Genomic DNA, 6,319 nt, shown 5'->3' with positions numbered 1-6,319 from the left:
AGCTGCCCCGCTGTCCCCGCTGTCCCCGGTGTCCCTGGTGTCCCTGGTGTCCCCAGCATGGCCGGCTGCTGGCTGTGCACAGGCAGGAGGTGGCTGCCGAGGTGGAAGGGCGGCTTTTTATGCTTTTCTTCCTGTATAAATCAGGCCGGGGATGGACAATCCCAGACAGGACTTCCTGTGTGTGTTGTGAGCTGATAAGGGCGCCGCGAGGAGAACAAACACGGCCGCCCCAAGGGGGAGAGGGGCACGGGGCGGGACCCCCACGCCGAGCCCACCACGCAGGGGAGGCAGCCACGAGTCCCTGGGGACAGGGGAGGGACAGGGCTGCTGGCCCACGCTGCCTCCTGAGCCTCACACCAGGCCTGAGATGGGTGGGACCCATCCCAGCCCACCCCACCCCTCTAGGGCACATTTTGGCAGCTCCCACTCCCATTCCCCCTCGCAAGGGGACACTGGGGACGCCCACAGCACCAGGGACATGGGCCAGGCATGGCAGGGTTGGTGGCCATCTCCTCAGGAGGGGCCATGTCAATGTTGACCACCACTGGAGCACCTTCTGGGGTATTTGTGACCCCCCAAAATTTGGGATACAAGGCTGTGCCCGGGTTATTGTCACCCTGTCACCCTGTGCTGGGTTGGGAAAGAGAGAGGTGTGTGGCTTGGGCCACTAAACCTGCAGGACATCACCTGACAGAGGGCCAGGCAGCAGAGCAGTGTGGAAACAACTGCCCTGATGCCCTAATTTTCAAGCCCATTCGTGTGCAAAACTGATTGTGTTCCAAATTTAATTCTGTGTGTGTGTGACCTCAGTTCTGGGCAGCCAAAGCAGCAACAATTCCATTTGTAACGGGATTTTGGAACTTCCATCCAGACTAAAACCAGGCATCCTGGAGCACGAGGGCTGTGGCAGTGGCAATTCTTTCTCCCATCTCCAGCCCCCCAGAGCAGCCCGTGGGCTCTGCTGCTGTCCCAGCAGAGTGCCTGGCGTGGATTTAGGGCCGGCCACGTGGCACCTGGGGTCCCCTGCGTCCCCAGCTCGTGGCGGCAGCTCCTGCGCAGGCTCGGGGGAGCACGGAGTTACTCCCACCCTGATTCAGCAGAACTGAGCTCTGGGCAAATCCCCCGGGAGCTGCAAAATATCCCTGTGTTTATTTACATAAATGCATGGCTAAAGAAAGCCCCCTCTTGTTTTCCTTGGCAGAAAGGGCTTTAGAGGCTGCCCAGCGCCAGGTGATTGTGTGCCCCGGGTGCGAGCGCTCCCAGTGTGCAGCACTCCCAGCTGAGGGAGTCTTTGGGAGCACAGATAGCCAGGGAATCTCACAAATGTGCCCCTGAGTGCTCACATTAACTGCAGGGAGGCTCAATCTCCCTCTTTTCCTCTCGGTGATGGGTTTTAAGCAGCAGCTCCCCATGCAAAGGCTCAGGGGTGGCTTGTGCCACCTGTGGGATGGGGGATCTCAGCTCCAGGGCTGAGACCTCTCCCCGCCATCAGCACACACACACAGGCTCAGCCCTGCAGTGCTGAACACCTCCAGAGCTCTCCCTGAAACTCCACACCCCAATTTTATCATCTGCAGCAGCCCTGCCTGGCACTGTGCCGTCTGTCCTGGGATGAGTGCAGGTCACAGGGGACACCATCCTGTTCCAAAATCCTGTTACAAATCCTATCACCCACCCCCCTGAGCCCACACTGACTGCAGGAGTGAAATGGGATGTGTGAAAACCCAGGTTTGGAGGCCTGAGCAGTCAGCAGGGGCCACATGAATGGAGGGGATTAAATCTGAGATTGGGACATTTCATCTTGTCCTGTCAGGGAAATCAGCGCTGGGGGAAAACCACACACAACCCTTGGGATGCTCCATCTGCACTCTGAGGCTCAGCCACCCCTCTCTCCTGACAGACAGCTCAAGGGAAGCTTGATAAGAGAAGAGGAGAAAGTGAGGGAGCAGAAATTTAATATTGTGCAAGTCTTGAACACGGGCAGCAAAGGCTGGGGGAGAAACTCCAGCTCGGGGCTGGAGGTGTGATCAGAGGATATCAGATATGTCATTTGTTTTGCTCTGTGGAGGTTTATTCACAGAATCACAGAATGGTCTGGATTGGAAGGGACCTTAAAGATTCCCAACCCCCTGCCTTGGGCAGAGACACTTCCACTATCCCAGGTTGCTCAGAGCCCCTTCCAGCCTGGCCTTGGACACTTCCAGGGATGGGACATCCACAACTTCTCTGGGAACCTGTGCCACAGCCTCACCAGAAACACCCCTGTGGCTGTATTAACAACCAATAATTTATTTTTGCCATTATTTGACAACAGAGTCCAAATCCTAAATGCAGAGCGTTGCTTTCAGCAAAGATCCAAAGCACGCATTTTGAATTCTCTGCCAAAAGTAACACCAAATTATGGATCAGGTAAGGACTCCCACAGACCTGCCATTGATTTCATGGAATCCCACACTGATCTGGGTTGGAAAGGAACTTAAAACTCATCTCAATCCACCCCTGCCATGGCTGGGACACCTTCCCCTATCCCAGGCTGATCCAAGCCCTGTCCAACCTGACCTTGGACACTTCCAGGGATCCAGGGGCAGCCACAGGGAAGAATTTCTTCCTAATATCTAATAAAAATCTACATTCCTTCGGTTTAAAGCCATGCCTCCTTATCCTATCCCTCCATGTCCTTGCAAAGGTGACTTCTGGGCTATTCCATCCTCAGCAGAGTCCTGAAGGCTGAGCCCTCCTCTTCCTCTTCCCTGCCTGCAGCCAACCATCTCTTTCCCAGCAGCTCTCACTGGTCACTGTAGATGACAAAAATTGACAATTTGAACCTCCCCAGTCTCAGAACAAAACACCTGCAACTGATTAAAATGTTTTCTACCTCAAAAAAAACCCTCTGTGCATGGGAAAAATGCACTCCAAGGGCTGGTTCTGGTCTGGTTGTGAGGGACAAAGCCCAGAGGAGCTCTCCATGGAGAGGACCTGAAGAATGGACAGGACATTACATTAATGGTGTTGCACAGAAATGATCCAGCCAAGTAAGCCTCAGCTGAATAAAGCTCCACGGCCTTTTTATAAAATTAATAATGCGTGTAAGAGATAAGTGTGTCCCATTAGTGGATTTAATACCTTGGCTTAAAAGTCCTACCCAGGAAACTTCCATGGCTTTTCTGCTGACTCTGCTGGATTTCAGAGCATAAGAGAGAAGTGGAATTCAGCCTAAAAAGCAGACAGTGAATGCAGAAGTCAGGACTTAGGGAAAAGATTTTTTTTTAAAAAAAGAGCTGTTGATATCTCTCCTCTCTGACACGTCCCAGTCGGTCAAAATGGCCACTGCCTTTATTTTGTTTAATCACTTATCTCCATGGAGGGAAGAGGAAATTCCCAAGAACGCACGGTCGTTAAAAATATTAGCCAGGCACTGGTGATTATTTTTGGTAGCTAAAAACTTCCTGGCTGAGGGGTCTGGGTTTGCATTGGACTCGAGTAAATGTTTTAGGATAACTTTCATAAATACCCATTATGCTCAAACCAGTGGGCAGTTTACAATTCAGCTGGGAAGGGCGGGGACATGTTTCTCTTTCTTTTGTTCTGCCTGGCCGCATGCTAAAGTGCATAGATCCACACTGAATTAGCATTTAGCTATTTTCTTGTATCCTTAAATAAAGGACCAGTTCACACAGTCAGAAATCTCTGTTTCCTTTGGGGCAGGAAAAAGGAAGTGAATGTGAGGGGCAGATTTGGAGTTCGCTTGCAAGAACAATTGAACTCCCATCCAGAGGGGAAGGGGATCTGCGTCAAAAGGAATTCACTTTTTTTTCTCTTTTTTTTTCTCCCCCCCCTCCCCCAACTCTGGAAGGGAAGAGAAAAATGACCTTTAGTTTAAAAGCCTGAAAGAATAAAGGTCTGAGCTGCCTGCACAAAGAGAGCCATGGAGGGTTTTTCCTGAGCAAAGGCTCCGGGGCCGCTCGCGCCGTCCTCAGCGACTGCGCCGCGGCTCCGGCTGCTCCCCTCTTCTTATCCCAGGTGAAGGGCAACACCCAGACCTGTCAGCAGCTCCTGCCCACCAGGGACAGGCCCTGGGTGGTGCTGAGAAATATCTGCCATTTTCCTCGCTCTCCCTCCCCAGCACTGCCCGTGCTGCTGCGCTGGATGAGACTTGGTGGGTGGAATTGAGAGGATCCCCTTGCCTTGCTCACCCAAAATCTTATTTACAGATGTGTGTGCAAGCAGGGAGGGCATTGATTCAGCACCTCACAGTGGCCCCATTTTGGTGCTTTTACTGTACAACACAAAGCCTCTCCCAGCTTCTCCGGGCAGGAGATGTGCACTGAGCTCTCAGGGGCTTGACCAAGTGTCAAACCATTTTCGGTGTGGTCTCATCTCCATGGTCTCACCCAAACCGTTTCAGTCCTCAGCACTACTCTCCATTTAGAGGGCCTTAAATACCCACAGAGTGTTTTTCTCTGTATTTTTTCCCCCCAATGCAAGCCAGATTTTCAAGACAAGCTTCCAAGGAGCTGGAGAACACAGAGGTTGAACCTTGTTAGGCTATTTGAGCATCCCCAAGGGCATTAAGGACTTTGGGATGAAGGCGAGTGCCACAGGCTGGGGTTCCCCCATGGTCCCCAGCTCTTACCAGAGCAATCCTGGCAAAAGAGGCACTCATCACCCTTCCCTCCTCCCCACACATCAGCCAGACCCGTTCCAAAGCCCAGGCTCAGACCTGCCTGAGGGGTTTCTGCCCCAGAGCAGAGCCAGCCCAGCAGCTCCCACCCTGCATCCTGCAGAGCATCACTTCCCTGCAGGTGACCCTGAGGGACCACAGGGGATCCAGCTCCACTCTGCGTTCCCACACACTCACAAAAGCTCCTCGGAGCAGTTTTTCCTCCCATCCAAGGAAAATATTTGCTGGGAGTGTGGAGCTGTGGCTGGGCAGTGTCAGCAGCAAATGTCAGCGAGTGCCGGCAGGAGAGGAACTCGTCAGGCAAAATGGCCAAATCCCCCCAGGAGGAGCTGCTCTGTGATCTCTGCAGCAAGGATGGATGTGCCCAATTGTCACTGACATATTTTCTGAAAAATACCTTTGCCAGGATCTTTTCTCCTGAGAAGCTGGGAAGCTTCAGTTTCTTCATGCTTTGCTACTTTAGAATGTGATTTGGAGAATTGTTTACCCAGCACGTGAAATTGTTTTTAATTAACGGCCAATCACAGCCAGCTGTGTCAGACTCTCTGAGTCAGTCACAAGATTTTATTATTCCTTCTTGTCTAACCTTCTAATGTCTCCTTTCTCTTTCTTAAGTACAGTTTTAGTATATCATTTTCTTTTAATATAATACATATCATAATACAATAAATCAACCTTCTGAAACATGGAGTCAAGATTCTCATCTCTCCCCTCGTCCTGGGGACCCTCAAACACCACCACACCTGATGGTTCCATGGGTCATTCTGTGCTCCCTCTTTGCCCCTCTCCTGGTTTTATCTCAGGGAGCTGGTGACCCTCCTGACAGCCCATCACGGACACCTCCCAGCTGAGCTGGGCTGAAATCACCTCTCAGTGTGGGTCTCCAAGTACATTTTGGCAGCTTTCCACTTTTCTTCTCTGGGTTGTCCATCCTCAGTGAGCGCAGCTGGAGGGACGGCCCCGGCAGCACTCGGAGGGACAAACCAGAGCCAGCAGAGACCCAGGGGGACAAACACAGCCGGTCCCAAAGCGCTCAGGCATCACCTCTGCTGAGGTCAGATGTCTGCAGAGCCTGGCACCAGGCAAAGGCGCATCTGGGAGCGCAGGGATGAGTCAGTCCTTGAGGAAATGGTGTCACCTCCAGCCCCGTGCAGCAGCCCCCCTTCCTTACTTTCCAGCTCCACACAAGGTTTTACCCTTTACTACCAAAACTTCCTGACCAAACCCCCCCCCAGCTGGAGCCTGAGTGAGGTTTCAGGTCCTGCTCATGGGTCTGTTACATGGAGGGAGCCCAGCTGGGAGCCCAGCCCAGGATGGGAACAGAACAGCAGTGGGAGAAAGGCAGGATCCCACTGAACACTGGGAGCCTGCCAGCCCCGTGGATTTCTAACCTCATTCCTGTTCCTCTTGAGCTCCCAGCGTGCAGGGGCTGCACCTCCTACCTTGGTGCACGAAGGTGATTCATTAACCTGCAGGAATGAGGAGCCTCAACTTTCCCCCAGTGCCTGGGACAGCAGCAGCTCCCGTGGTGCTGCCAGGCTGGGGACAGTGCCCCGGGGTGGGGACATGTGTGCCCAGCTCCTCGGGAATGCAGGGGCTGCAGGGAAGGCACCAAGGCCAGCTGGGTGTGAGGGGCTG

The sequence above is a fragment of the Geospiza fortis genome, unplaced genomic scaffold (genome assembly GCF_000277835.1).
Source record: "Geospiza fortis unplaced genomic scaffold, GeoFor_1.0 scaffold27, whole genome shotgun sequence".
NCBI lineage: Eukaryota > Metazoa > Chordata > Aves > Passeriformes > Thraupidae > Geospiza > Geospiza fortis.
This window is presented reverse-complemented; position numbering follows the sequence as displayed.